Source organism: Synchiropus splendidus, chromosome 7 (assembly GCF_027744825.2).
Source record: "Synchiropus splendidus isolate RoL2022-P1 chromosome 7, RoL_Sspl_1.0, whole genome shotgun sequence".
Classification (NCBI taxonomy): domain Eukaryota; kingdom Metazoa; phylum Chordata; class Actinopteri; order Syngnathiformes; family Callionymidae; genus Synchiropus; species Synchiropus splendidus.
Window position 1 is genome coordinate 24,047,689 of NC_071340.1, and position 21,273 is coordinate 24,068,961.

Below are 21,273 nucleotides of genomic sequence, written 5' to 3' on the forward strand. Positions count from 1 at the left end.
GTCCTGCTTGAACAAACTCTCAATGTTCCTCAGGAGAAGATGGTGCTGCTGAAAGAATGAAATCACTTCTGGAAAGGCTTTAGGAACTGAACAGTGAGACTCCGACTCGTCTCAAAAAAGCACCAGTAAACACCAGCCAAAGCGCCACCTTTACTGCAACTGCCGTCACATTTCAATTGCAGTTCCAGAGTGAAAATTCAGTGTCATGATGGACGTGATTACCAACACGGCCTAACCTTGTGAATGAATGGGCCAGAAAAAAAGTGGATCAGCAATAAGCCAATACCTGCTCTGATTGAATTTTCAGAAATTACAGGCTCATTGTGGAGCACACGGCTGTGAAGCTAAATGGATTTTACATTTTTATCTCCGCGGGTGATTTGTGTAATTACAATCCTTCGATTTACACTCACACACGGGACAGTGAAAACCACTCTATTGTAAGAGCAGGCCACGACTCCTCTTTGGTTCCAAGTACCTGTGTGTGCGTGTGTGAGAATGACTTGCATTCAATGCGGCTCATGATCACTTGACCTTGTATAAGTGTCGGCTCGCCAAGAGGCTCGTGTCCATATTGCTTCATTTGTGCAGAAGTGTTGTTGACCAATACTTCCTTCGCAGAGAGACCGGATCCGGGAACAACATGTTGACTGAGTGGTCATTGCTTCTCCGGCACTTGACGTCCTATAGCTAGTGGTTCTACCTTCCGCGGCAGCGCGATATGTGAATAAAAGATGGAGGTTGGGGTTAGGTGAGCGCTGGGTTAAAGCTTGTCAAACACTGTGTATTTAGGTCATAGTTGTTTCTGTGTTATGATTAGCAACTGTCATCCAATAGGATTCGGCGAAGAGAGCTTCCTTTCGTCCCCCCTCCCTCGCCTTACGCATTCCTACGCATTCTGCTGCGATCCACACCCCACTCCCGGAACGCTATAAATGAAGTAAAAGCTTTTGTCTTTTCTCTCCCCACATGTTTTGCGATCCACCCCTTGCCTCAAACCATTCTTTATCCTTTGAAACACCTATGCGTTAAGCAGCAACGCTAAAGGAAGCCTTTGTAGTCAGTATAGGACGCAAAAGTCCACTTTCCCAGTGTCAGTACATTACGCCATGGGAGTGAGGAGTGAGCATTTAAACACAATCTTAATGAAAATAAACAAATAAATTCCCACTTGAGTTCTCTTACCGAGTGTGGTCACACCTCATTCACACACGGTAACACAACATTTTCAGGAAAATAAGTCTTGTGTTGTGCAGCTCTCTTTGGAAAATTGTGTTGCGCTCTGGCGCCATCATCATTGGAAGAGGGATTGTGACACTCGTCTCTTTGTCCGCGCTGCCAGTCCCACGCCGTCTGTCGCAGTGTGTGGATGATTTTCAATGTTTTACTGTGTCTGTGTTATGTTCCTTTGTGTCTGTGTGCAGAAACCCTTTTGTTTCTTGGAGTCTTTGTGATGATTTCATTGTGTCTGCTTCAGTGTATGAGTGGCTGTTAACCCGCGTGGATCTCAATCTCTTTGTGTCTGCGATGGTGTGTACTTGTACCTGTGCCAGTCGGGGCTTATGAATGTTGGGTCTTAGGTTTTTGCATATGAATGAGACCGTATAGGCATCTCTGGCACTCTGTCTCTGTCCCTGCCACTTCCGGAGGTTGATTATGATTCAAGCCCACGGAAGAAGAAGAAGAGTGTTGTGTAGAATACACTCAGAGATGTGTTGCCACAAAGTCTTGCTACTGTCTTGGAACGCAGCTTCGTACCTCCCACACAGGAACACACACTCTCGCGCTGGCAAAATCGTAATTAGCGTCAGATGATGCGTGCGGTTTGGATTTTTGCGTTCTTCTCACCTGAGGCTAAAGCATGAAAGCACACAAAAACAGACCTGCAAAGGTGTTTGTTGTTGTGAAATGATGACGACAGCTTCGGCTGGTAATGTAGCGGCGAGGCAGAAGGATGGGTTGAATCGACACAGAAGCCAGTCACATTAAAAATGTACGTAACAATTCACGCTAGATTAACGCTCACGGATGCACCACGGATGAACCTGCTGCGTAGCGCTAACCGGAAACAAAGTTGACTTTTATGTAACAACCATGGAATAAACTTATGCTCCGCTCACACGCTTCTCCAGTGACTTAGTAGTGAAGAGTCGACTGATGGACAACAAGCCTTTAAAGTGGCGCTCAGTGGAACTCCACAAGTCATTTGTTTATTTCAAACAGCAGGGAATTGAAAAGTTTGCAACACTTTAGATTGGAACGCATATTACCTATTAATACATTCATTAGTTGCATAGTTGCTGTTAATAACATGGTAATTGTGGTGTTTTTAAGCATGAAGTGTCATTGAATATTTCAAGGTAAAATCATGTCATTCTAAACTAGAAATATTTTATGGTGAATTACTAAATAATAGGCTGCACATATGCACATATGAGGCAGTAGTTTACTTAGGCTAATAAATGTTCCCGAATCTCGAGTGTGACTGAAAAGTTTTTTACTGCAGCCATTAGTGCTGCTAGCTCCACCCTACAGGAGGACTGCCAAACTCTTTGTGCACTACGTTGACTGATATTCAAGCTCAAGTTTGCTGTCTTCTTGCACAGCATATAAGAAACACATTTCCCTCCACTACGAAACTCTTCAGCACTTTACATCCCAAAATAAGCAAAATAAATCCACTCCCTTCTGCTCCTCAGACGAGGGGAGCGTCAGGTGTCATGATAAGAAGATTTATTTATTGTTGTTTAGAGAAGAAATATGCTTTTACTGACACTTGATTTACATTCGCAGGGCGAAGAATGTAAACGCTGGAAACCAGGGGTCAGTGGAGAGCAATCTACTTGATAATTTAGTTAGTGTTTTGAGCAAGAATTTAATGAAGGCATTTGCATTTTGGGCTGCAGCAGACAGGCAGGTTTCGCTGTGAAGAAAGCTGATACTGAAAGAGCCACGACGAGATCAGGACAGCAAAGTGCTAAATACAAAAGATAACAGCAAGAGCGTGACTGATGTCGACAGCGACTCTGTGACTGTTGCTCACTGACCGCAACCCTCCTCCGCACTTCATTTATTGTCTGCCTTTATTTGATTTTTTTTTTTTTCTTTTTACTACCGCTGTCATTTTCTTCCACCGTGTTCGCCACCCAGACCGTCTGTCTTTCTTTCAAGTGACAAAATGGAACGCATTCATTTAGTTTAAGCCTCAACCTTCTGCCTTTTTTTTCACGAGGGTTACAGAACTGGGTTCTGTAAACGTGTATATAAACTTTACAACGGTTTGATTGGAAGAGCTTTTGGAAAAACGGAAAAACATTAATTGTGCAGGTAGGTGGTTGACGCCATGTTCCAAAATGGGATGTCCACGAACTTGGAAGTGTTCATTTTGGGACACCTGTGAAAGCTGAAAGGTATGCACCACCTAATGCTGAAATAGACTTGTTTTCAATAGAGCTAAGCTAGCGGCCAGCTCTTGCTCACTACACTTTAAGGCTTATAAATCCCAGTGGAACTTTGGCTACATAAGTCTTACCTGTTTCTCTCAGAGCCTCTCTGAGCTTGTGGTGGGTTCCATTAACCTCGTAAGTACAAAGTCGGAGCTGGGATTGGCTTTACAATTACAGCTCCTCAAGTCGGAAAACAAGATGGCCACAAAAGCAATCGCGTGCTCGCTCAATTACCGGGTAAATATGTGATCCTCCTGCAGCTATAAAACCCAGCCACCTCTTTCATTCGTTGTATTTCATTGTTACAAAACGTCTACTTCCTGTTTACGCTCAGGGAAGCCATCTTGAATGGACGACATGATCTGTACAGGCATCACAGCAGACAAAGTGAGTCTTTAAATTCTGGGACCATTGTTATTGTCGCCCCAAAATACTGCTATGTAGCATTAGTTTTAACAATAGATGGATCCTCTCTGATAGACTTTGGGATGAAGACTTAACTTGGGGAAACATCACTTGGGAACGGCATGTCAGGTGCTGACAGAAATCTCCATCGTACTGAGAAATGCCTGGACGGTTTTACCTCAGGTGTCTCTTACAGGCTGAAATCAATCATTTTGCTCACGGTGCCTCTTATGCTTAATGGAAACACAAGTCAACTGAATGATGACATTAAATGAAGCCGTTCTTTCTAGCGTTATTCATAATAAATACTGTTTCCTGAATTGCTTTTACCAGGTGTTTTGTAAGGTGTGAGCATAAAAACATCATTATGGGCCCAAATAATATTTGTTTTTCAGAGTAAACACGACTTACGCTGAAGAATATGATTTAAACTTTATTTATTTACCGTCAGTTCTGCTTGCTGGTTTCTTTGTACTTGCATGTGCAGCGTCTTTACAGCGACCTGAGGGAATTTTGTTGTTTTGTAGTCTGCTGAGCTTTTGAATTGTGGAGTGACAGCTTGTGTCAGCGCCACATTAGTTGTAAGACAGGTTTGTTTATGTTGATATCAGTCAAAAGGGTCTGCTATTTGCAGTCCAAAGTTAGGGGGGAAAAGAAAAATGCAATGACAGTTTGCAAGGAGAAATTGGACGTAATTTTTGGGAGAGTCTTACTGAGACTCCTGCTGTGACTGGAGAAGAGGCAAAGCCGTTTCCCTCTTGTACTGCTTTGTCTGTCGGCATGTTCACTCCTCAAATGGACGCCACATGACGTTTCATTTTTTTTTTTTGTTTCGACCTTGGTAGAATGCAGTGTTTAAAACGCACTATATCTCAGTTGTATATTTTCAAACTCTGCCAATAAAGTTATTTTACCTTGATGTCATGGGGGATTTTTTTGGGGGCGTTGCAGTTCAGACTAAATTAGAAGTCGCCTCTGCGTGATACCTGAAATCAATCTGCAGATATTACAGCGCTGCATCAAGCAAAGCTGCTTTCAACAGGTTGAGTTTCACTTTAATTTGGTTTCTCGTTGTCCATTACCGCACCACAGAATCTAGTTAAGCTCAGGATACGAACTGTATCTCCGCAAGAAAGCCTGGTCTCGTCTTCTGTGGCTCCTGACATTCAGAAGAAAATCCAAAAATTGGTCCGAGGCCAGCGGTGATCTCATGGCGAGGTGATATAATCCGTGTTGGTCACGGCCCAGGTCACCAGTTGTTTACCGTTTCCCGAGCCGCGGAACATTGTGACTTGAATGGAAACGCATGACATCCCTTCTCTTCTTTAACTGTCACTGCAGTTATTGATATGCTTTTCAAAAATCCTCCCGGCACATGAGCCGCATGACTCACTGGAAAGACAGTGAGCTGGAAATCTTCTGGTTTGTGTTTGTACCCTCTTCATCCAGGATAAAGTCACCGCACACACAAAAAAAAAAAATCCACAAAAACATGAGGTGGAAAGAGGCATAACCAAATATTAAAACAGCCGGAGCAGAACAAATTAAAAATGTGACGGCGTCTCAATTTCCTCTGCGTTAGCGGTTTGTTGAGGTTTGAATTTGTCATATGTTCCATTCATAGCCACGAAGAAGATGGAGCTGGGTATCATTTTGTCCTCATCCATTTTGATGCTGGTGATCATAGATTTCTGTTTTTAATATTGATATTTCTCATATGTTTTAGTGGAAAATGTATTGCGTAGACCTTGCCATGGAACCAGCACCTCATATGAGGAACAGTTATCGCTTGCAGTGTCTAGTCAGTGACTGATAAAACCAAAATAAACGTGCTTTCTAGACATCCCAGAACCCTCTCAAAGTTTAAGCAAAGCAATGATGAAAGAAACTACCTCCAAACAACTGCGCCGACTCCATGCGGCGAAGGCTCCTTTGCGATTGAGCCGGCAGTGGGAGAAGCATTGTGCTCTCTTATACAAATCATTCCTGTGAAGAATCCTCTGGATCAGGAAGAATCATGGGAAATGATTTGTCTGGTCTTTGGCAGCTGCAGCAGGAGTTTGTTTGGAATAGCTGGAGGACAAATCTTGCTTGGCGTAATAGCGACAGCCACTTGAAGCTGAAAAAGCAGCCCACCAGCCGCAGCCACCAACTTCATCAACACAGCAGCCAAGTTAAAAAAAACCATCACGCTGTGCAAATATTTCACTCTGCTGCATCAGCCAGTTAAACATTTAGATGCTCATGGACTCGGAATGTTGATTCTCCAGCTGTAAATGAAAAAAGGGATGTTAGTTGAAACCAACAAACACCATTAGAAGTCTTTTGATAAGCATATATAACCGAATGTTCTTGGGTTAGTTTTCCTTGTTTTTGACTTCATAGATGGCTGTTGCAAGTTGACTTCTAAGGGAGCAACATGTAACACGACACCAATGACTGTCAGGACAAGAGCGACAAACTGCAACACCTATCGTGGCGGATCGAACGAGACGACACTGAAAACCGCAACAGCAAGTGTGCGTCATCATTCTACTGCAGTGCAAACAATTGTACACGCTGATGCTGAACAGATTCACTTTAAACAGTTGCACTCTGAAGGATATTGTTGCGTAACCATGTTTGATCTCATATAGACAGGCTGACGGAGATGTTTCAGTCAGTGGGTAAAATATCATTCACTGTTCTATCCAGGCTTTTTTCTCCCCCACCCCCAACAGTGTGTGTGCGGTCCTTCACAATCCTCCTTATCGACATAAAAAACAGATCTCAGATCAAAATACTTGCTCAGCCGTTGGGGAGAGCCAGAGTTTTCACTTAAATAAACACTATTTTACAAAACAAAATAGGTTGTTGGGGTCTGTAGAGCTATTCAAAGCCAAAGAAATTGTATTTTTGGCATTAAAATGATGGCCGAAACAACTAGTCGACTGTTACATTAATCACAAATGTGTTGACTAGTATGACGTCATCACTGTCGTTTCTGCACGAGTCAGAGTCCAGAAGTGGAGCGGAGATGGAGCCGCGCAGAAAATTTTTCAAAAAGAATAAGTTGCTCTGTTGACGTTGATGTTGACGTTTTTCACATTTTACTGAGTATGGCAGCGTAAACTTTACATCATAACCAGCGGACGTGATTCTGTTTATGGCATAAAGTCTATAAAGACATCGGCTCCCTCGATTTGCTCAGTAGATAACAACCACTCGGCTCTGCACTGTGCTTCCCCGTTTCCTGTGGAAATTGAAAACTCTGCTGCCGCTCCACCTTCCCTCCGACACCGTGCCTCACCACCTGGGACCATCTCAACCCAAAACGTGTCACAACAGCCACATTTAAGACTTAAGTCAGAGGCATTTGCCAAACATACCTTCCAAAATGTAAGTTTCAAAACGAAACTGAAGGACTCTTTACAACACCGCACCATGTCGACATGTTTGTCAACCTCTTCCCATCGTACACTGACTAGTCGACTAATCTCTGGAAGAGTCTGTGACTAGTCGCCTTTAAAAATAGTGGACAGTTGGAGCCCTAATTCTCATGTGTTCTGCCCTATAGGACCCAACGACAGCCCTGAACATCCACCAACGTAATAACATGTGCAGTCAGTTTCAGCAGTGACGTCATAGGTGAGAGCAAGAGGCACGCTCAGTCATGCGATAAATCTCTCCCCTGTACATAACCTGTCTTGTTCTACTGACTTCACACTCAGACACTAACCACACACCTGTCTTCAGCCCTGCGGGGGGGGGGGTCTCGCTCAGAACCATCCTTCTCCTCAGCCGTCAGTAGCTACAAATGAGGCGGCTCCTCTCTCTCAGCCTGCCTGTGCACGTGCGCCGGCCAAACTTCCTCTCTGTCTGGCCTTGCTCTGGCGCACCTGCTCGCCACAGTTAACCTCTGACAGATCTCTGACATGCAGTCTCCGGGCCACACTGTGAGCGTGTGTGCATTCGTGTCATCATGCAGACGCCCCCCCGCTGTGGCCCGTCTGGCAAGTGCCAATTTTAAAGAAGCTGTGGAAGGGAGGGACTGAGGAATAAGGATGCAGCGAGTGTGAGGGCCTTGATGTGTGTGTGGGTGTGTGTTTGTTGTCAGCAAGGTTTATTAATAAAGATGACCTCAGCTGGAGCTGCTGAAAGGGTGTGCTTTCCTCCCCGACTGACTTTCTTCTCTCACTCTTTGTTTCCCAATTAACCGGGAATCCAATAAGCCCTGTTTCATTTGTGTTTTGGGGGAGGTAAGGCGTATTTCATTTGTCTCTTCTATGGATGTTTGTGCGTGTAAGATGAAGTAACAGTCGACAGTCCATCTCTTCGAGGTGTAAAACAAGTACAAGTGTCCTTTGCAAGCAACTGTTGATAGTGTTGCGTGAACACGTGTGAAATACCAGGTCACTGCCATGGTTGTTGGAGAGTACTACGTTTGCTAGATGAAACACGAAGGCCACTTCCAGGGGCACTTGCTGTTTCAAGGCAGCATCAAGAAGAGAGACATGAAAACACAATGACAATGACAAAGCTTAGTTTCTTGCTAAATGGAAGATGAGCTCGCTGTGTCAGTTCAGTCTCCAGATCTTAAAGAATTCATCCACAAGGCAGTTTAAAGTCACTTGATTCTGCGATACAGGGCGGCTTGGCGTCTCAGAAATGTTGAAACCTGGACGCCCTACTGATGCTGAACGGCAGTAGCTTAGCTGAATGTGACCAAAGTTGGCAGATTCAAGCCTGTTGTTTTGCTTTTCGAATAAACAAAGAAGTCTGTTGCGTGTTATAGGAGGGCTCTCGCTTGTTAGCCTTGGCGGTCGTAAAGACAGCATCACCCTTTGTAATGTGTGTCATGTTGGAAGTGCCTTCAACACACGACAGGTATAGGTCACAACTATATCGATAGTCCACTTGTGACCGGCTACCTTAAGGTTTTGTGGTCTGGCTGGCGCATGACGTGTGCGGTGACATGTCTCATTGCAATGCTATGAATTGTGATAAATCGCTCTACTCCCCAAAATTGATTTCTTACTGCCGATAATGTGAGTTAAAAAGTGTGTTTATCAAATGTTGCTGATGTTTCCATCGTGGAATGTTTTCTTGCATTCATGGGTTCAGATGGTCCTCAGCCATTTCTCCTCTTCCTGCTGATGTAGGAAGAGGTGACATCATGTCTAGTCGACGCATGAAACCATCTGTGACTAGTTCAATAGTCGATTGTAGTCGACTGAATCGACTAATGGTTGCAGACCGACCAGTTCATGAAGGTAACCAGACTATTAATGTGTCTTAACCCTTTATATTTTACTGCTAAGTGTACAATGTTACACCTGGGCAAAGTGTGGCCCAGGGGCCAGATCTGGCCCTTTGACTGTATTTATGTGGCCCTCTTTGAGCCCGAGCAAAACTATAAAACTAACATTGTTGTTGTTGACATTTTTGTCTTATGCATCGTCATTTTCTCATTACACTGCAACTGAAACATAACTTTAACTCTGCTGTTGACTATTTTAGGAGTTTTTCTTGTCCCTTAAAATACATCAGAATTTAAAGTAGATTTTGCATTGTATGAGGCACATGGAGAATCTTTAAATGGAATGTGGTTTGAATTAAATAAAACACAACAAACCAACATTTTCTGTGCTGTTTAAATCACACATGAAGTCATCACTTGATCTTTATTTTCAATTTTCTCTCTCCTTTCTTTGGGTTTTGAAATTTAATCGCCCACCTCTGTTCGAAAGTGTGTCACAAAAAAATGGAAAAATTGGAGCTAAAAGCCTGGTGATACTTCGAATACACTCAGTCCAACAAAAAAAGCACGGGAAAACATGGCTGTGTAACTAACTCTCACCGTTTTATAATGTTTTTATTTGACTCTATCACAGTGTTCATTTGAAATGAGTTATTGACTGTGAAGGGAAGTGCCACATGCTCAGGTGATCTCATTTGTTTGGCTCTCTTTCTTCGTCCCCCGGGGCCCAAGCAGGAGTCGCGACTGGGGATAGGGGCGTAGCAATGGGTCTGTAGGGGCTCTGCAGTCACCATAGAGAGGGGAGCGGGGCTCTTTGTGCCCTCAGCCTGATCGAACAGCAGAAGAAAAGAGGTCATTAGGGGAAATGCCATTTAACCCAGGAGAGCTACATAATGAGATAATCAGAATTTATTGCCTTTTACTCTCCGTGGTTTAATGCTGAGGTTCACACTCGGCAATGGCCGGTTTTATCATAATAGAAGGTCAAGTAAAGGTCAGTTTTCCTTCAAAGCTTTCTTCAGTTTTGTCGTATTTATATGTTCATTACGAGTGGCGTTCAACCCAATGTGCTGATGTAGACCTGATATCAGAGGCAGACCCGAATGTGCACACGTGCGCGAACAAAGTTTCACCAACACGCTGGGGATTTGCATGTGGCGCTTGCATGAGCACAAACAAGAGGATTCACGCCAGCGTGTATCACAGCTAAACCTTCCACTTTGTTGATGATCCCGCTCACATGTGGCGGTTTGCTGTTCCAGCTGCAGCTCCTTCGCTCTTCCTCTTACGTTCTGGACGCAGTCGCTGGGTCCCGTAGGGTCATGAAACAAGACACCCCTGACTTGACAGAGCCGAAAGTCTGACGCTGCGGTTCATTCTATTAATAATAACCATTCGTTGAACCATCATTTTGGAGGAACCTTTTGGAGATCATCATGCCACGCACTCATCTTCCACAGTGAAGTACAGTATGTCTTTCCAGCTCAAGTGGTTTCCATCTTTAGATTTCTCCATTTGATATTATATTTTCTTCATACCATTGAATAAGACTCTTGACCTGGTATATCAACAGTTCTCCTTGCACCAATTAAAAGGCATATAAGACGTGGCATCATTCTATGTTCTGTGACTTTGTCACAGTTTCTGACCTCTTGAATAATACTTTAAATTCTTACCTCTACCTACATCTATTTTACAGAAACGGCTACTTTATTCATTCATTTATATTATATTACGATTTCCAATAATAATGGTGAGTCTTCAATGTTTGTTTGTTCCCATTTATTTTCCATTTCCATTGATCAACCTTTCAGTCCTCCATCAAAACACAGACTCATAGGGACTGAATTCACAAGCTACAGTTAAAGGTTTTGCGTCATAGCTGCAATATTTTTCAGAAACGTCTATGAAAACTTTGCAGAACGGCAGTTTCCATGGAGCTCAACGTTGCTTTTATGAAACAAAAACCTTTCCTGTCGCTGAAATGACAATCCATCAACTAAACGTGTGTTTGGCAGCCGACTTGCAGGAACTTTTTTTTTTTTTTAATCGTCAATATCGTGAGAAATGAAGACAAAGTGAGGTTAAAAGCAAGAGGCGTTAGAAAGGCAAATTGGTCTTGGTCTTCCCAGACTAAAATCAGAAACCTCACCAGCGTCTTCGACTTCATCATCTAACTGTTTCCAGCTCTGACTGCAGTCTGCCATTGCCACTGGAATATTAATAACAGTCTGTCAATCAGTCGTGTAACAAAGGGAATCTACATCACCTTGTGCATTTGACCTTGGAACAAGTCTGCAAGTCGAGCAAGTAACTTCTGGAAATGTAGAGGATTTTCAAGGCAGGCTCATTTCTGAATACTGATAAAAGAGAGTTTCATATTTGGGAGACAGATCGATGGAAGGCACAGCCGCGAGTCATGGGAGCTCCGTGACCTGAGACCTGACGGGAGAGTGTGGTGCCACATCGCTGAACCACCGGACTGTTAATGGTCTAAATGATGGAGTGGGAGGGGTCAGTCCACCACTGTCTCTGGCCTTCATGTGCGGGTCGCGTCTCCCAAACATGCCGTCGACAAAAGCAACAGAACCAGCAAGGAAACTTGGTGTCTGTTTTTCGTTTGAAGGCAGAATAGGGTTCCCACTGAAATCCCTGTGGTGAAGGTGGGGACCATCGGGTTAGGGTTCTAGGCATGTGGCGATGGGAGGGCTGGCTCTATCTCTAGTGAGGTTGTGTGTTGAAGATTACTGACCTGGTGCCTTCGGGCAGGACTGAAACCCCTGGTCATTTTTATTTCACCTGGTAAAGCTAATGCTATCTGAGTTGTTTTGTTGTGTCTCTATGTTAAAAGGTAACAAGAACATGAATTAGAAAACGTAACTCCTGCAGGGATCATATTTTGACATGGTTTTTTGGTTTGAAAAATAAGGTATTTACAAAATATCAGTTGATTGCGGGTACAGTCAACTCTTAAGTGTTGGGCAGAAACCTCTTGAGGACCAGACTGAGGGAGACATGTTGTAGGTTTAAGAGGGAAGAAAATCGCGTTGACCTCACCTTCACCTTCACCTTCTTCTGCCGCTTATCCGGGGTCGGGTCGAAGAGGTAGCATTCAGAGCAAGAAAGCCCAAACTTCCCGATCCGCTCAAGCCTCCTCCAGCTCTTCCTGGGGGATCCCGAGACGTTCCCAGGCCAGACCGGAGACATCATCTCTCCAGCGAGTCCTGGGTCTTCCCCGGGGTCTCCTCCTGGTAGGACATGCCCGGAACACCTCCCCAGGGAGGCGTCCAGGGGGCATCCGGATCAGATGCCCAGGCCACCTCAGCTGGTTCCTCTGGATGTGGAGGAGCAGCGGCTCCACCCCGAGCTCCTCCCGGATGACCGAAGGAAACTCATCTCAGCTGCTTGTATCCGCGATCTCATCCTTTTCGGTCCTGACCCAAAGCTCATGACCATAGGTGAGGGTGGGAACGTAGATCGATCGGTAAATCCAGAGCTTCGTCTTGTGACTCGGCTCCCTCTTCACCACGACGGTCCGATACAGTGACCGCATCACTGCTGCCGCTGCACCAACCCGTCTATCAATCCCCCTTTTCCCTCACTTGAGAAGAAGAACCCGAGATACTTAAACTCCACCACTTGGGGCAAGAACTCTCCACCGACCCGGAGAGAGCAAAAATTAGTGTTGATGTGTGCGAAATACAACAACTTTCTGGGCAAAGTATTAGGCTATATGTGGATTGGAATTCATTGAAACATCCTGACTGTCCCTCACTTACAGTTTTGATAGAACCATACTTGTCGCAATATATTTTGTGTTAAATGCATTGACAAAAGCTGTGGAAGAGTTCTAGCACTGCAAGGTTAAAAACGGATCAGGAATGAAATGTGCTCCTCTCCTTTAAGATTTGGCAGACGGACGGAAGGTCGCTGACAACAGTTCTCTCTTGGCATAAAGACGACAAATGTTCCGCCGTATACATCAGTCATAAAGAAACGGAACAAATCAATCGGCCCTGTGATTAACGGTCCTCACAGGGGATTTCATTGCGACTTAAATCTGTTGTGAGACAGTGACGCTAATGGCCCCATCGCCTGTAATTTTAGCTTGTAAATCACAACCTTAGGATAATGAGCTGCACTTACAGAGGTCATAGTTTACGACTGTGTCACCCTGGAGGACAAGAGGGAGTATTTGTCGAGCGACGGTCTGGAGTGTGTGTTGCTCTGATGGCATCACAGGAGCGGACCAGATGGACATAAAAAATGTAGGTGTGTGATGAAGGCCATTTTTAGGAGTGCTTGAGTCTGATGGTGGCTGGCAGGCGTTTTGTTGAGCTTTATTGCCACATGCCTCTTCTAATCCTGCCGCTGACTGGAGCTACCGTCGCCGACAGACACGCGCACATCTGTGCGGACCTCCCCAGCTTGGCACTTGCTCAAAGCTCAGGTCTTTGCATGCAATTGGCGTCCCATGGCGCCGTCTTGCCCAGCAATCAGACCTCGGAGTTTTGCTGGTGTCGGGCCCGACGGTAGGAAGTGAAGGGTACATCATCTCATGGCTTTTATTGGGCTCATCAGGGGGCTGTCAGCCGAGACAATGTCAAATTTGGTGCATGGCAATTAGAGGCGCTTGCTGTCACAATCGGGCCTGATAGGAACACAGATCATCGTACACTCAGGGAGGCAGTGACTCACACAGCTCCGCTTGGCTTCCCCTTCATGTTTTTGGTGGAGTCGGTACCGTGTTGATGGATCTCACTTCTCACTACGACTGGTGGAGGTGCTGCTTTATTTCCTTGTGTTACTAGCTTAAACATGTGGCCAACTGGTAAAATAAAAACAGTGACCAACTGTTCTGTTCTTGTTTGCAAAGAGGGGAAGTCAATCATACAATCCACCTTGACCAGCTTCCTGCTGCAGCTCGATCTGGGCACCAGATTATTTTGGGGCGACCATCGATGATGACGTTGGATTGATCATACGTTGGTAGCGTGACCACTAGCCAACAATGTGCTCTTACACTTCCATTTCTTTTTCACTTGTATATACAGTCTGCACTGTGTGTGTGAGTTTAGAATGCAGCTAGTTTGCCGTCATCATCGACTTCAGGGACACGTTTCGCTTCATTCTCACTGAACTGAAACGTCAATATTTTATTGAGGATTTCCTCTCTGTCTGTGACTGATGTCAGCGGAATTTCTATTTTTCTGTTTAAGTGTGTGTACATCGCGCGGACATTGAAATTGTTCAACAGAGTTTATTATAATATATAAGCATATCATAGTGTGAAGTCACGATCAGATCGGGCAAAAGTCAAAGTCAAATTTTGGGGCTTTATTACTTCACACAAGCTCCCAGTTTAATATCGGACTTTTTTCTGAAATATTTGTGTCAGGCTTTTGTTACATCCAAAAAACATCTTGAGTACAACAGTGATAAAAAAACGCTTTCGTAAAAAGTAAACTTGTAAATGGGAGAAAATCCTCCACCATATTTACATTCCGTCACATGAATACGTTTTCAAACTACTACTACTTCAGCACAACTTCCTACATGAGACCAAGTGACCGGAATTTCTGACAAAAGTTCTGGAGCATGCAGCCGATTATCTGTGGAAGTTTTAGCTGTGAGTAATCGCTGACTCACCGCCGACTGACACGCTGTCAAACACACATGCAGACAGCAGCTGGAAGTGTGCTGTCACACACACACACACACACACACAGCCATGTAGACACTCTGCTCCCTTTCGGGGCCTCTTTCATGTGTGGCTGCTGGTGTTTGCAGAGTATTTCGCGGTGCTCTACTTTGGACGGTCATTTATTTATACATGTGTGTCTGTGTGTGTTGATGTGGCTCCTTGCTGTGAGTTGGCTGCCAGGCTTTTCTGGACGATTCCAGTGGAAAGCTGAGGTCTGGATGACTTACTTATTTAGGAAAAATCCACAAGGATGGCCGGCGTCCTGCTACGATGTCACATAGCTCTGTGTGTGTCTTCTCGCAGGCCTCTAGGTAACCCAGTTAGTGGTTTCAGGAGATGTTTTCTTTTTCCCCTAAACACCGCTAAAGTTATTCCACTGCTGTTCTAACTTCTGCCGACATACTGCTGTCCCTGTCTCCCATGGAAAAGAGGTTAATAACTATAACAGACGCGCGCACACACACAGCTCGATTTTATCTCTTACAGCAGCCATTATTTTTTCAGTTTCTAGACTCCTACTACAATGCGTAACAACTGTCAAAATCTTGAGTTGAAATGAGTTGATGCTGAATTAATGCTGTCTATCAGTTAAGGCCGGGCAATATGGTCCCATAAAATAAATAAAAAAATATTTCCGTGATTTCCAGATGTTCGCAGCTCTGCCAGGAGGAGCAGAGATGAGAAGAAGCAGCTGAGACCGTTGTCGGAACTTTGGACACGCGGCAAAAACAGAATATTTTGAGCTCTTTAATGTCAATAAAAGCAGTTGATGATTCCAGTTCAGAACATTGGCCAGTTTGTTTCTTGAGTCAGTCTCCATGCTGGAGCCTCGTTTCCAAAGTGGTTTAGAAGTTATTCGCAAGGATTTTTAAGCCTTTCTACGGGGCAGACAGCACCACTGCACCCGCGGCTTATAGACCGCTGCGGCTAATGGATGAACAACATCTTTTACCCTTCTTAAATCTGGTGGGTGAAGCTCATATTCTGGTGCACTCTGTAGTCTGGAATTATCAGTAAATAAATCACGGTATTATTTTCTTCATACCGTTCAATATTCTCATTTTTTAATTTTGTTTTCGAATCCCACTTTTTGAAGCATCTGTCCTCTACTATAGAAAGCACTTATTAACAGTTTATACAGCTTAAACAAACAAAAACATTGTCGTGCACTGTTAAAAAACAAAGCAAATAAAATATTATCGAATCCACAATTCAAATAATTACATCGAGAAATCCCCACTCACTGGCACTGACGCCATGTTGTGTGAGGATGGGATAGCTTGGTGGCTAATGCTACAATGAAACTCCTAGGCGAAAGTTGCCAAAAGCACCAACCAAAGACCAGTCTCACCGTGTGGAGGAATACATTTGCTATTTTTTAGGAACAGACAGTTCACATTATGCTGAGAAACAGGGTGAAGATCGAGATCCACCAGACACCTTCCCTCATCCTTCATCCCTGCTGTCAGTCTTCAGTCCTAAAAGGTTGCCCCGCCCCTGGAGCCGGGTATTCTCTGTGGTCTTATTGAATCAAAGTTATTGTTTTTTGTTGCTAAAGAAATTGCTCTTAACAGTATTTTATCCGAATCGATAAAGTAGCCGCTTAATGCAGGTCGCTGTCCCCCGCCGATTTTCCAGAGTGTCATTTATTGACAGCGCGGGATGAACTATGATGGTGTCAGAAGGTCCTGGCGTGGCCTTCTGTGTGCTTCCCTCTGTGTAACGCGAGCTGCCGCGTATGTTTCTGACAGTAGCTGCTGGGCTCCTGGCTCTCTCATTGTGATTAGTGAGCCATTGATGTTGACATGAATCCTGGTCTTCACACACAAACACCCACAGATGGACGGAGGCTCAGTAGTTACATGATCTGCCGTCTGGAGTGAAAAGGCCTCGAGGATTTTAAGTTGTTTTTCAGGTGCCTGCGCGGCTCGAGAAACTCTAGAAGCTTTACTTTGGATTTTTGAATATTCTAGGTGAAGTCACTGTGACCAAGGGGGTCATATTTAATGTGATTTACATCACAATAGAAGCGTCTGGAGTTACAGTACCAAGAGATTTTGTTAAGCATAGTAAACTAGCTGAACCAGTTTTTATTCAAAATCCCCATTTACTATTGTGATTATTACATATTGCAGTATAAAGTACTTGAGACACATTGTATACTACGTTTTCTCCTAGTTTTGGAAATTCACATGAGAAAACACTTGAAAATCTGAGTTGTTAGTCGTCCGTTACATCAAGTCTGATTTTTTTTAACTTACAATGAGTAGTAAAAATGTTTATTAATACAATACATATGACTGAATAACATGACTAAGTTGATTTTTTTCATTTGTACTCTAACCTTGCTATGAGTTTTGTCATACAAAACAGAAGTGTGTGTAACTTACGCCGTGCACTGGAGTAGTAGACACATCTAAAGCTGGATTTCAAAATTTCGACTCAGTCCGTCTGACAAATGTGGACATGAAAATATATTTATTTGACTCTTGAATGCAAAACTGGAGTAGCCTTTAGAAAAACACATAATAGACCACACTTTAAACAGAGTCCCACTGATGTATTCCGCTGCAGAGGAACTAGCTGGAGCGCTGACGCTGCAAAGTCAAATTCAGTGTAAGCCAAGGACTAGTATATTGCTATGAACTGTTTACATGTGGATGGCCCTCATATCCTGGGTGACGTATACAGCCGTAAAAGCCCATTTAAAATGTGAATTATGTAGCGTTTGTGTAAAGTAATTAGCAGGACAGCAGCACAGAAAATAATGTTCGACTTGTGGTGACCATTGTTTGACATGTAAAGCAAATGTAGTGCTGAAAACCAACGCCAGCGTAGTTTTCTGTGTATCTCCCTAAATACAGTTATGTATTAAAGCATTTCGCTCTGAAGGTTCTCTAACCAGGTCCATGTTTTTCTCTCCTCCAGCCCAATGTGACCTCCGTCAGACTCAACCGTCTCCCCTTCTGCGTCCAGGAATAAAGAGGAGAAACCAACGGCGGGAGGAGACCAGAAAAAAAACAAGTAAGATGTAAAACCAAAACAGACCAGTTTTGCCGATTCACAGATGTGTAGGGCAGCAACAGGACCATGAAAGCATCTGCTGCACATGTAAAGAACATTTTACCTTCCACAGTTGTTCTCTTTTTTTTGGAAAGGCTGTCCATAAAAGTGAGCGTAATAATAACCAGCCATAAAACCTTTAAATGCCAAATGCTGCTCTGTCAAATCGTGCAATTGAACTATATAATATCAAGGTCGTATTTGCTCAAACGTTTCAGTGCGTCATTATCTGAAGTACATTTTTGGTGTTTATCGAAGGAGGAGAAAGGCTTCCGTTGTTTCATCACCTCCATTTCAAAAATGATTTTCACATGTAAGGTGAAGCTGGTGTTCGATGTTAATGCTATGACTGGTTCTGATTCCTGACACAGAGTCTGAGTCTCTACTTCCCCATCATCTGTCAGGCTTCTTAAAGTGTAACTCTAGACTTCCTGGACCAAACACAACTTCCCTCTCCGGAGAGGTTTTTGTGAATGCGATCTGCCAAATAAGCGCCAGTGGAATACGTTGACAGGGTGAAAATAAGCCTTTTCCCTCATATGGAAGGGTTTATCTATAGAAACAGATTCATGTTACTTTAAAGAAGTTGTGCAGCTTTCAGAATCATTAACCCTCATGGTGTTTTTTCTAAAGGTCAAGTGACCACAATTCAAGGAATATGTTGTCGGTTTGCGAAGTTAAAACACACGATTAGCAATAGCAGGGTGGTGCGACTTTAATCCGCTTCACTCTATAGTACGGGATTTATGGTACATATATTTTCATTTAAACGTTCAGCATATAAATAATAAATAATAGAAGAATTTAAGTGGTGAGTATCTATTATTATTTCACGTCACTTAGTTCAATATTTTTCATTTATTTATTTAAATAGACATAAAATGCATTACTTATTAAAGGAATTTAATTCAGAATGAAAAAGGAATGAGGAAAATAAATGGGTTTATTTAGAGTTCATGTTGTAACTGTGCTTTTGCTTTGACCTGTGAGGGCCGCATGAATACAGAATAAGGGCCTCCTGTGGCCCCTGGGCCGCGCTTTGCCCGCCTCTCACGTGGATACCAACTTGGTTCGGCTAACTGTGATATTGAATCCATCTCCCGCTGCGTTTTCTTCTGCTGCGTCTGAGCAGAGATCTCTGTTCTCGATAACTGAAACAGTGCAGCCCCAAAATATTACTGCCATAAGGTGTTCTTGTACCTTGTTGTTACACACCAACGGCTTTGTGTGTTTCTGAAGTGTAAACCCAAACCACTGGTCACCACTTGGCTGTCCACTTTCCTGCAGGAGTGTAATTTGAGGACGATGAGAAGGGTTTCATATAGAATCCAATATTCCAGAAAAGCGTATCAGCTCATCTGTGGAAGAGAGTCATCACTTCAGGTAATGGAATGTATGAACTTGCCAACATGCTTCATTAAGCAAGTAAAATAAGATGAACAATCACTTTGGAGTCAAGCTTGAAGGACTTGTGGTTCCTTCTGAAGATCCTTTGTGCTGCAGGCACGGCAAACCCTTACTCACCTAATACAGTTATGGCCACAGGTACTTGCTCGTGTCCTGATTTTAAGATGCGTCGCGTCGCTGTAGCAGAACTAATCAGCAGCGGGCGACACGCGGCGTGTCCCCCGCTGTTAGTTTGATGATGTGAAGGAGTGCGAGTCCACCACGTCTGGCATTCCTCCGTTTCCTCTCCGCACCAAGCTGCAGTCCTTTCTCCCCATCGATCGCAGCTTATCTTCCCGTAAACCTGCACCTTCTTTACACTTTCGCTCACCTCCCTGGCCCACTCCTCATCCTCTCATTGCCATCGATCAGCCTGCGTGTTCGACACCGGAGAGAGAGCAGCCAGTGGTTAATGTAGAGCGCAGTCTGGAGGAGAGCCACTCTCAGTTTGCCTATCACCTTCCTCACCTAATGGACCCACTCAGCCTCTAATAGACCCTGGTTACAACATGGAGGTCTTCGGTCCTCTCCAGACTTCTGTAGTGAACGTGGACTCCAACGCTCCCAAGGATACAATCGCAGGGACACCTGTGATCCATGTGGAACAGATCAGCCTGAAATGGTTCTGGCATTTTCTACAACGTGTGTCTTTTCAAGAGGGTGTTTCACTGTTGTCCGACCTTTTTTTTTTTCTTTTCCGTGGGACAATTTTCTGCTGAGTGTGCCCAACACTTTCCCTGAAGACTGGCCTGCTTTGCATTTCTGGAATAATGTACATTCCCGGAAGCTGCCCAGTATCACCACAGCAGGCTAATTTAAGAAAGCGCTGCGAACCATTTATTGTTTTCAGTCACTGAGCACATTGATTCTCGCTGGCATAAGTGCCTTGCTGAAGGGCTCTTCTATTGTAACTATGTGTTAGGTTGAGAAAAGTGTTCCATGGTCCATTTAACCAGCACATGTCAGTTAGTCCAGGAGGAGGCAGGATGAGTGAAGTGGTGCTCACGACAATGGCGATAGCCAGGGTTCCCTTTAGAACCCTGTTGTGTGGCATCACGGACCGTGTTCTGCCAGCTTTCATTTGGAGTGAAATTGTTGCCTGAGTGCGCTGAAATATTTGTAGCTTTGTGGCAGATAACAAAAGCAATGTCAAAGATTTTGCGTCATCAACTTTAGCATCTGATGACGTTGTTGAAAAGAGAATGTGGTCAGTGGAGTGGTAGCAGAGGCAGTTTCCTGTCAAATAAAGTGCTGTGGGTGACGGTGATGTTGAAATGCTCAAAGTGTTGAGCTACAAAAGTGATTCCATTTGGCCCTTTCCAAGGGAAAACCTGTTCTGCTTTTATTTCTTCTATTCTTTAATACATATTTCTCTAAGTGAAGTTCAAGTTGTGTCTTGATTTGGGTGAGATTTTGGGGTGATGGCGGGTCCCAAAGCAGTTGAGGACCAGTGGGTCAGACAGTCCTCAATCTGGGTTTAGAGCTGGCCGATCTGCATGACGGCCGTACCCCTGTCTCTATATTGAACAACGACTCGCTGGCTTCTCCTCCGTAACCACCAGAGGTCGCCGTGTTCTAAATCTGACTGATGACGGCAGAGACGTGCCAGTCCAAAATACAGCGTGTGCATTCTGTTGTCACTGGAGCTTGCTCTCATAGAAAGTTGCGTAAATTTATACAACTATCTACAAGACTAGTTTTTTGGGGAGTCTGTTTATAGCATTAGCCACCAAGCTAACCGGTTCCAACACGGCATGACGCCAGTTCCAGCCGATCTCCGAGTGGAGATTGTTCTGTTATATTGACGTTGTTTAATTTGCTTTGTAGTTTTTTTATATATATAGTTTATTTTTATATAGTTTATTTATATATATATTTTTTCTGCGTTTGAGTGCAGATTGTTGCTGTTGACGTTATGTATTTCTACTATAACCTTTAGATTTTATTTGTTGTTTGTTTACTGACATAGT

At 43.9% G+C, this 21,273-nt stretch overlaps 1 protein-coding gene across 3 annotated transcripts in view; it reads left to right on the forward strand.

The window, feature by feature from the left end:
- Positions 1-21,273, forward strand: part of sema4c (sema domain, immunoglobulin domain (Ig), transmembrane domain (TM) and short cytoplasmic domain, (semaphorin) 4C) — a 99,612-nt gene that overhangs the window by 15,302 nt on the left and 63,037 nt on the right. For 2 of the 3 annotated variants that reach the window (XM_053869854.1, XM_053869857.1), the window contains exon 2: positions 17,723-17,818. The gene's annotated coding sequence lies outside the window, so the exon portion shown is untranslated. Of the gene's footprint in view, positions 1-7,407; positions 7,479-17,722; positions 17,819-21,273 lie in introns of all 3 variants that reach the window. The other variant, XM_053869856.1, reaches the window with a different exon arrangement.